The sequence below is a fragment of the Hordeum vulgare genome, chromosome 2H (assembly GCF_904849725.1).
Source record: "Hordeum vulgare subsp. vulgare chromosome 2H, MorexV3_pseudomolecules_assembly, whole genome shotgun sequence".
Taxonomy (NCBI): Eukaryota; Viridiplantae; Streptophyta; class Magnoliopsida; order Poales; family Poaceae; genus Hordeum; species Hordeum vulgare.
The window spans coordinates 495,676,500-495,686,442 of NC_058519.1; the positions used below are offsets into that span (position 1 = coordinate 495,676,500).

Consider the following 9,943-nt stretch of genomic DNA (forward strand, 5'->3'; position numbering starts at 1 on the left):
AGATGATTATTTTGCTTATAGAGCTAGCCATTAATATCTTACTAAATTATGCTTATAGAGCTAGACATTAATATCTATACAACCTTTACTAAATATATGTATTTACTTAGTTTCTTTAGCCATCATGCTCAAAGGTTCTAAACATGTCTTATACATAAATTAGACCTGCAATTAGACAGCAAAGGGAAGCAAGCAAGCAAACAAAAGCAAAAACAAAAATATTAGCATGAGCTCAGAAAAATGGATCAGAACCGAGAGAGAGAGAGAGAGAGAGAAACCTGAGAGCACGATTGAGTCCATCAAGTAGTCCTTCCACTTCCTCCCCTAATAAAAATATGGAAGGATGTTATCTTTGATTAGTTCCACGGAGAAAAACAAACTTTATAAGTAACCAGAAAATGAAAATAAGAAGGAATAACATTACTGCAATAAGCTGAGAGATCAAAAGACCATAGTCTATTTGCAAACTTGGGTCATTAGCGATTCAAAAGCACATCCTATATTTAATTTCTTGCTGGGCTTATGGTCAGATTCAGTGTAATATATATGTGCAGTCCCGTCAGATTTTTTTTATTCGATTTAGAGTGGAATAAGCATTCTTTACAGTGGAACTTTTTACAACCCAAAGCCATTTTATACAGAGCTAGCTTCATTTGCAATAACGGTAAACAATTTGACAGTCACAACCGATTACAAAGTGTGAGATTCTTGAAAGTACACGGACTGGCCCAGTAACAATTTATGCAAACAAAAACTCTTTCATAATTAAGCCAGGCCCCAAATACTGTTATCCATGCACAAAAGAACAAAAACATCAACATTCCATCCACAAAGGAACAACAATTGCCGGAGAAGGATCTTATTCGCCAGCCCGCACACTAAGCATATGGCTAAAAATAATCTAAAAATAAAAGCATCCGCATATGAATGTAGACAGCAATAACCCAGTACTAGTCGAAGAACCAGATCGGCAACACAATTAAAGACAACAAGAGGAAACCGGCAACCGATTTTTTCATGTTTTTTTACAAATCAATGGGAATCCGAATGATTTTCTTCTTCACCCTCGCCATCCAAGCCAAAACAAAAGAAAAACAAAATAAAATGCCCCGCGCTGGAACAATTAAGTGTAGTTTACCATAAATTAAATGAGGTGCGACAACCATACTACATAGCAAGGAAAAAAACAAAGATTGCATAAGAGGATGTTCATTGGAATGTAGACTACGTACTAGGGTGGTGTTATTCCGCATCCGCATGCCAAATCATCGTCACAATGTCAGTTTTTGATTTTGCCAACAGAAAACACACACAAAAGCATCAAAAAACCGAAATCTCGAGGAGCAGAAGTTCTTGATTTTGTGGTTTCCCTCACAAAACTGATGTAGCCTAGGACCAGACGGGACCAAACAGAGAGTTGAGAGAGGTGGACTGGACCTTCCAAGGCATCGACAGCTACTGGTCTTGAATGTGTGCATGGTGCTGCTGGTCTGTCAGACTTGCCCCTTGTGATGGCTGACCCACATGTGTGTGCACCTGCGTGAGAAAGAGGAAGGCTAGCATATCAAATGAAATCGCATCAGGAAAGGAAATCCCCACTCTGTAAAGAAATATTTTACAAGGTACAGTACTTGTAAAATTATAAGCAACCGATGCTATTAGTTGCCACTGAATCATCTTGTTTGACACAAAACTTCTTCACACATGGTTTATGGGTTTGGCGTAACAAACTGCATGAACATGATTTGCTACACAATTAAAAGTTACTGTAGAAAGATTTTTTCATTTTCTTGCTTCAAATGCTCTTGCAGCATACCAAACAGGCTATTGGCAATTAGGTGTTTTTGAGGTTTCAAACAATCATTAGATCTTTTCTCAGTATATGTAGCTGTGGTTGGTAGATTATGTAACACAAAGTGTATAAAGAAGTTGTGTGCCGAACAACATGATTCAGTGGCAACTAATAGTCAGTATAGGTAAGCTCTTAGCTCTGATAAAAAAGATTTTGTAACAGAAGATTAAAGCTTGGTTATAATTAAACACTGATTTCTGGAGATTGACAGTATCCTGATTACATGTTTTAGGTGGAAACTATGTCATGGGAAACTATCTGTTAAATGCATTTCGCTGGAGTGAAACTGTTGGACCCTAGGAGGAGAGACCTGGTCATTTTAATGATGTTTGGGCCAACTGCACTGATGATGGACTTGGATTCTTTGAGTTCCTTCAAGTGAGTAAAAAAACCTACTGCTTGACTTAGATCTGGAAATCGTCAGACAATTGCAAACAGTCTTAAGCTAAGATTTGTTATTTTATTACTGTAGTTAGCAGAAGACCTTGGTGCTTGCCTAGTTTGGGTGGTCAATGATGGTAATTACTATGTCTAAGAAGTAAAAAAAATGTTTGCTAATCTAGTGATGTGATCAATTCTTTTCATTGTGGCAGGGGCTAGCCGATATGAACAAGTACCATCTGCCACAATAGCTGCTTTTGTAAAGGTATGTTCTGGGATATAGTTACAGGTCATTTTTTTCACTTGCCATGGTATGTATCTATTCCTCCCTTACTAGGTTTTCTTGTTTTGTGAGCATTAAACTAACAAAATAAAAAATTACGATTGCCTATTTACTCTCTTTAATGAATTTATTCTCCAATGACCAATAGTAAGGAAAGGCGATAAATGGACCATCCATTTATTTTAAAATCTATCTCAGTAGAGAACCAAGTAGAACAGAAAATTAAATACAGACATAATATTGTCACTTAGGATTCAGAAATGGAATCCCTAGGGTGAGTGCCAGAATGGAATCTACTAAATGTAAGCATATATGTGTGCTTACGCAATGTTTTTCTAGGAAGAAAGTGCACATTGCTAATTACTGTCTTTGGATGCGTAATTGAACAAACACTTGGTCAATATTCTATCTGTTACTACAAATTCGAATGTCTAGGCTACAGTCTAGCATGAATATTTGGGAAATGACTAAATATATATCAAAAGTCGATGTGGAATACGTATTTCTTACATGCCTAGGTGAAGGATGCCATGCATAATGATCTTAATCAGGATTGTGAGAGTAAGGGATGTTTCTTCACTGTACTTGGTTCCATTTGTTGGAAATCGTTGTTATTTGAATTTATTAACTCTTGCAGGATGTTGTTGACAGTATTGACTTTGCGAGGGGAGACCCTGGGACTTCATGGGGTTCAGTTCTTGCAGCAATGGGACACCCAGAGCCCTTTCAGCTTAATTATATTTCTATGGGAAATCAGGAATGCTCAATGCACTACTATAAATGTTAATTTATATATCTCTTGGTTTCTATACATTTTCTTCATGGATGGCAATACAGGAAAACAAGTATTGAAGCTGCATTTTTTATATCTATGAGTTTTCTCTTGTCTGCATTTGTAGAGAATTACCACAAGTTCTACTCTGCAATAAAAGCATCCCACCCAGATATCAAAATCATATCCAGTTGGGACCTTGACGAGCACTCACTAGGAAAGGGAAAGGAATGGGTCGGGCCTCTCCTTGATGAGCAGCTCCACGGCGTGGGTCTCCTCCCTCCATGGTGTGGGCCTCCAGTCTCCACACGCAGATCCTGTCCTGGCACGGATCTAGCCGCCGCGATGGCCTGCCATCTGGTAGGTGAACTTGTATCAATTAAATAAGAAACATAAGTCAGGGAAACAGAGACTTACGTTGCTGTGTAGTCGACCCTTCTTGAGCTTTTGCCGGCGCTACTATGGATATGTCTCCAGCGAGCCTCCTAGGGTTAGGAGGTCCCTGTCTCTGGTGAGTCACTCGCTGCCGGTGCCTACCACCTGAAAACCACATCAAATCGAGGAGGAGTAGAAAACAGAGCAAGGAATAGGGCGCCATCGTGGAAGTGGAGACGGTGATGGGAGGAGCCAGGACGGATGCCTCACCGGCGTCGAGATGACATGAGAAGGCGCCTAAGAGGGGACGGTGGCGGCTGGAACTTGTGGATCGGGATTGGACGGGGTGATTGGGAATGATTGGGAGAGATGGAGGCGACTCCACTGACTTGCTAGGGTTTCGGGATAGAGGTGCCCGGGTGTGGGCTTGTGGACTTATGGGCTCGCACTAAAAATTTGGTCTCCCCACGTAAGTTACTTCAAATTTTTCTTCTCCGTGCACATTGCATCAGCTAGTTTTGGACTTCATTTTTTTGCTCGTGGGTGGCTGCCAGTGGGCCCTATTTCGGTTTCCTATGAAATCAGTTCGTTGTGATTGAAATTATAGAATCTTCACATATTTTGATTAATCTATGATGCCTTTCGATAATGTCATCATTAATCCATCATGGATTAACATTTTTTTAGTGAACATGTTATGACATTTTTATACTCGTTATAAAACTTATGACGAACTCATCTTATGCGGTTGCGACGTTTTTGACTCACATCGTCGTAATTTATATGTAGATTTGATCCCCTCAAACGGTTTACGACAATCTCGGATGAAATCGTCATAGATTTATGACGAATTCATCAACGACGTCTTAAAAAATGTCATGTATGAGCATATTTCTTGTAGTGGCACCGGTCCACCCACATATTAAAATATCAAAGTAGCGAACGTGAATCATATGAACTTGATGAAAACTAGCTTGACAGAAATTCCCATGTGTCCTCCGGAGCGCTTCACCTCCTATAAGAGTTTGTCCAGGCTTGTCCCTTGCTACAAAAGGGATTGGACCATCTTGCTGCACCTTTGTTACTTTCTACTTGCTACGAATCATCTTACCACACAATTATCTGTTACCGATAATTTCAATGCTTGCAGAGAATACCTTGCTGAAAACCACTTGTCAGATCCTTCTGCTCCTCGTTGGGTTCGAAACTCTTACTTATTGAAAGTACTACTCTATATCCCCTACACTCGTGGGTCATCAAGACTCTTTTCTGGCGCCGTTACCGGGGAGTGAAGCACCTTTGGTAAGTGGAATTTGGTAAGGAAACATTTATATAGTGTGCTGAAATTTATTGTCACTTGTCACTATGGAAACTAATCCTTTGAGGAGCTTGTTCGGGGTATCTTCACCTCGAACGGAAGCACAAGGAGTTGCTCCTCAACCTGCAGCACCTACTGAAAATACTTGTTATGAAATTCCTTCGGGTATGCTAGAGAAACTGTTGGCTAATCCTTTTACACGAGATGGAACATCACAGCCCGACTTGCATCTAATCTATGTAGATGAAGATTGTGGTTTATTTAAGATTTCAGGTTTGCCCGAGGATGAGGTCAAGAAGAAGGTATTTCCCTTATCTTTGGGGGATAAAGCATTGACATGGTATAGGCTATGTGATGATACTGGATCATGGAACTACAACCGATTGAAATTGGAATTTCACCAAAAGTTTTATCCTATGCATTTGGTACATCTTGATTGGAATTATATCTATAATTTTTGGCCTCGTGATAGAGAAAGTATCGCTCAAGCTTGGGGGAGGCTTAAATCAATGTTATATTCATGCCCCAACCATGAGCTCTTGAGAGAAATTATCATTCAGAACTTTTATGCTCGGCTTTCTCATGATAATCGCACCATGCTTGACACTTCTTGTACATGTTCTTTTATGAAGAGAGATATTGACTTCAAATGGAATTTATTGGAAAGAATTAAACGCAACTCTGAATATTGGGAGTTTGATGAAGGTAAGGAGTCAGGTATGAATCTCAAGTTTGATTGCGTTAAATCCTTTGTTGAAACAAATACTTTTTGTGATTTTAGCGCTAAATATGGACTTGACTCTCAGATAGTAGCTTCATTGTGTGAATCATTTGCTGCTCATATTGATCTCCCTAAAGAGAAGTGGTTTAAATATCATCCTCTATTAGAAGTCAATGTAGCTAAACCCAATCCAGTTGAAGAGAAAGTCATTGCTTATAATGATCCTATTGTTCCTAGTGCTTACATTGAGAAACCACCTTTCCCTGTTAGAATAAAGGATCATTCTAAAGCTTCAACTGTGATACGTCGGGGCTAAATTAGAACACCTACACCCCATGAGCAAATTAGATTTGAACCTAGCATTGCTATTATCAAAGATCTCCTATCCGACAATGTTGATGGCCATGATATTCACTTCTGTGAAGATGCTGCTAGAATTGCTAAACCACACGCTAGAGACAAACATAGGCATGTTGTTGGCACGCCTGTTGTTTCTGTTAAGATAGGAGATCATTGTTAGCATGGTTTATGTGATGTGGGTGCTAGTGTTAGTGCAATACCTCAATCCTTGTATGATGAAATCAAAGATGAGATTGCACCTATTGAGATGGAACCTATTGATATCACTATTCAGCTTGCCAATAGAGATACTATCTCCCCTTTGGGAATTGTTAGAGATGTTGAAGTCTTGTGTGGTAAAACTAAGTATCCTGCTGAATTCCTCGTTCTTGCTACCACATGAGATAGCTTTTGTCCCATCATATTTGGCACACCTTTCCTCAATACTGTCAATGCTCATATTGACTGTGAGAAGCAAACTGTCACTGTTGGCTTTGAAGGTGTGTCACATGAGTTTAATTTCTCCAAGTTTGGTAGACAACCTCATGAAAAAGAGTTGTCTAGTAAGGATGAAATTATTGCTCTAGCTTCTATTGATGTGCCTCCTACTAATCCTTTAGAGAAATATTTGCTTGAGCATGAGAATGATATGCATATGGATGAAAGGAATGAGATAGATAGAGTTAGCTTTGAACAACATCCTATCCTTAAGAATAATTTGTCTGTTGAACTGCTTGGAGATCCACCCCCACCAAAGGGTGATCCTGTGTTTGAACTTAAGCAGTTACCTGATAGTCTTAAGTATGCTTATCTTGATGAAAAATAGATATATACTGTTATTATTAGTGCTAGCCTTTCAGAGCATGAAGAAAAGAAATTATTGAAAACTCGGAGGAAGCACCGTGCTGCTATTGGATATACTCTTGATGATCTTAAGGGCATTAGTCCCACTTTATGCCAGCACACAATTAAAACCGATCATGATCCCAAACCAGTTGCTGATCATCAACGGAGATTAAATCCTAAGATGAAAGAGGTAGTAAGAAAAGAAATACTAAAGGTCTTGGAAGCAGGTATTATCTATCCTGTTGTTCGTAGTGATTGGGTAAGTCCGGTGCATTGCGTCCCTAAGAAGGGAGGTATTACTGTTGTCCCTAATGATAAAGATGAATTGATCCCACAGAGGATTATTATTGGCTATAGGATGGTGATTGATTTAAGGAAATTGAATAAAGCCACTAGGAAAGATCATTACACTTTGCCTTTTATCGACCAAATTCTAGAAAGACTATCTAAACACACACACTTCTGCTTTCTAGATGGTTATTCTTGTTTCTCCCAAATAACTGTTGCACAATCTGATCAGGAGAAAACCACTTTACCTGCCCTTTTGGTACCTTTTCTTACAAACGTATGCCTTTTGGCTTATGTAATGCACCTGCTACCTTTCAAAGATGTATGATGGCTATATTCTCTGACTTTTGTGAAAAGATTTTTGAGGTTTTAATGGATTACTTCTCCGTTTACGGGTCTTCTTTTGATGATTGCCTCAGCAACCTTGATCGATTTTTGCAGAGATGTAAAGATACCAATCTTGTCTTGAATTGGGCGAAGTGCCACTTCATGGTTAATGAAGGCATCGTCTTAGGACATAAAATTCCTGAAAGAGGTATTGAAGTCGATAAGGCTCAGGTTGATGCGATCGAGAAAATGCCATGCCCTACAGATATCAAAGGTATAAGAAGTTTCCTTGGTCATGCTGCTTTCTATATAAGGTTCATTAAGCACTTTCCTAAGATTTCTAGGCCTCTTACCAATCTCTTGCAAAAGGATATTCCTTTTGCTTTTGACGATGATTGTGAGGAAGCCTTCCAAATACTTAAAAAGGCCTTGATAACTGCACCTACTGCTCAACCACCTAATTGGAACTTACCTTTTGAAATCATGTGTGATGCTAGTGATTATACTCTTGGTGCTGTTCTAGGACAAATAGTTGATAAGAAGTTGAATGTTATTGATTATGCAAGTAAACCTCTAGACAGTGCCCAAAGAAACTATGCTACTACCGAAAAGGAATTTTTAGCAGTCGTGTTTGCATGTGAAAAGTTCATATCTTACATTGTTGATTCCAAAGTTACTATTCACACTCTTCATGCTGCTATTAAGTACCTCATGGAAAAGAAATATGCTAAACCTAGACTTATTAGATGGGTTCTCTTGCTACAAGAATTTGATTTGCATGTTGTTGATAGGAAGGGTGCTGAGAACCCCGTAGCAGATAACTTGTCTAGGTTGGAGAATGTTCTTGATGACCCACAACCTATTGATGATAGCTTTCCTAAAGAGCAAGTAAATGTCATCAATGCTTCACGTAGTACACCGTGGTATGCTAATTATGCAAATTATATTGTTGCCAAATATATACCACCTAGTTTCACATACCAGCAAAAGAAGAAATTCTTCTTTGATTTGCGACATTACTTTTGGGATGATACTCACCTTTATAAAGAAGGAGTAGATCGTGTCATTAGACATTGTGTACCTGAGCATGAACAGGGACAGATCCCACAGAAGTGTCACTCCGAGGCTGTATTGCAATCAGGTTTCTATTGGCCTACTCTCTTCAAGGATGCCCGTAAGTTTGTCTTGTCTTGTGATGAATGTCAAAGAGTAGGTAATATCAGTAAACCTCGGGAAATGCCTATGAATTATTCACCTGTCACTGAACCAGTTGATGTTTGGGGTTTTTATTATACTGGACATTTTCCAAAATCCAACGGGTACACTCATATCCTAGTTGTTGTTGATTACCTTACTAAGTGGGTAGAAGCTATCCCAACTAGTAGTGCTGATCACAACACCTCTATCAGGATGCTTAAAGAAGTTATTTTCCCTAGATTTGGAGTCCCTAGATATCTAATGACTGATGGTGGTTCACATTTCATTCATGGCGCTTTCCATAAAACGCTTGCTATGTATGATGTCAACCATAGAGTTGCATCTCCCTATCATCCTCAGTCAAGTGGTCAAGTAGAGCTAAGTAATAGAGAGATTAAACTAATTCTACAGAATACTATTAATAGGTCTAGAAAGAATTGGTCTAAGAAGCTTGATGATGCGCTGTGGGCTTGTAGAACTGCTTATAAGAATCCCATGGGCATGTCTCCGTACAAAGTGGTTTACGGTAAAGCATGTCATTTACCTCTTGACCTAGAGCATAAGGCTTATTGGGCAATCAAAGAGCTCAACTTTGATTTCAAACTTGTTGGTGAGAAGAGGTTATTTGATATTAGCTCACTTGATGAATGGAGAGCTCAGGCATATGAAAATACCAAGTTGTTCAAAGAGGTGGCATGATAAAAGGATACAAAAACGTGAGTTCAATGTAGGTGATTATGTCTTGCTATATAATTATCGTTTAAGAACTTTTGCAGGCAAGCTTCTCTCTAAATGGGAAGGTCCTTACACTGTTGAGGAAGTATATCGTTCCGGTACCATCAAGATCAAAAACACGGAATCAAGCATTATATCTCAAATACTCCCATAAATGTTGAAAGCAATATTATTAATACCATAACTCCGGAGGAGTACATAAGGGATATTTATCAGCCTATTTCAGACTCCGAAAATGAAGAGGTATATGATTTGGTAAGTAAACCGACTCCAAAACTTTTCCAGTAGGAATTTTTCTCCTTTTTTTAGAAAAATAGAAAAAATTAAAGTAGTCCGGAAAGCGCACGAGGGGGTGACAAGCCTGCTAGGCGCAGCCTACCCCCTTGGCCGCGCCTAGGGGGCTTGTGGGCACCTCGTGTGCCTCCCGGACTCCATTTTCTTGCGGAGTACTCCTTCTGGTCAGGAAAAATTCATTATATATTCTCCCGAAAGGTCTGACCCTCGTATCA

General features: G+C 39.2%; 1 non-coding gene across 1 annotated transcript; it reads right to left on the reverse strand.

Moving 5' to 3' along the window:
* Window positions 1-988: 988 nt before the first annotated feature.
* On the reverse strand, window positions 989-1,070 carry LOC123433715. Its single transcript, XR_006625043.1, has one exon. It is a non-coding gene; the product is annotated as a small nucleolar RNA R12 (small nucleolar RNA).
* Window positions 1,071-9,943: the final 8,873 nt, after the last annotated feature.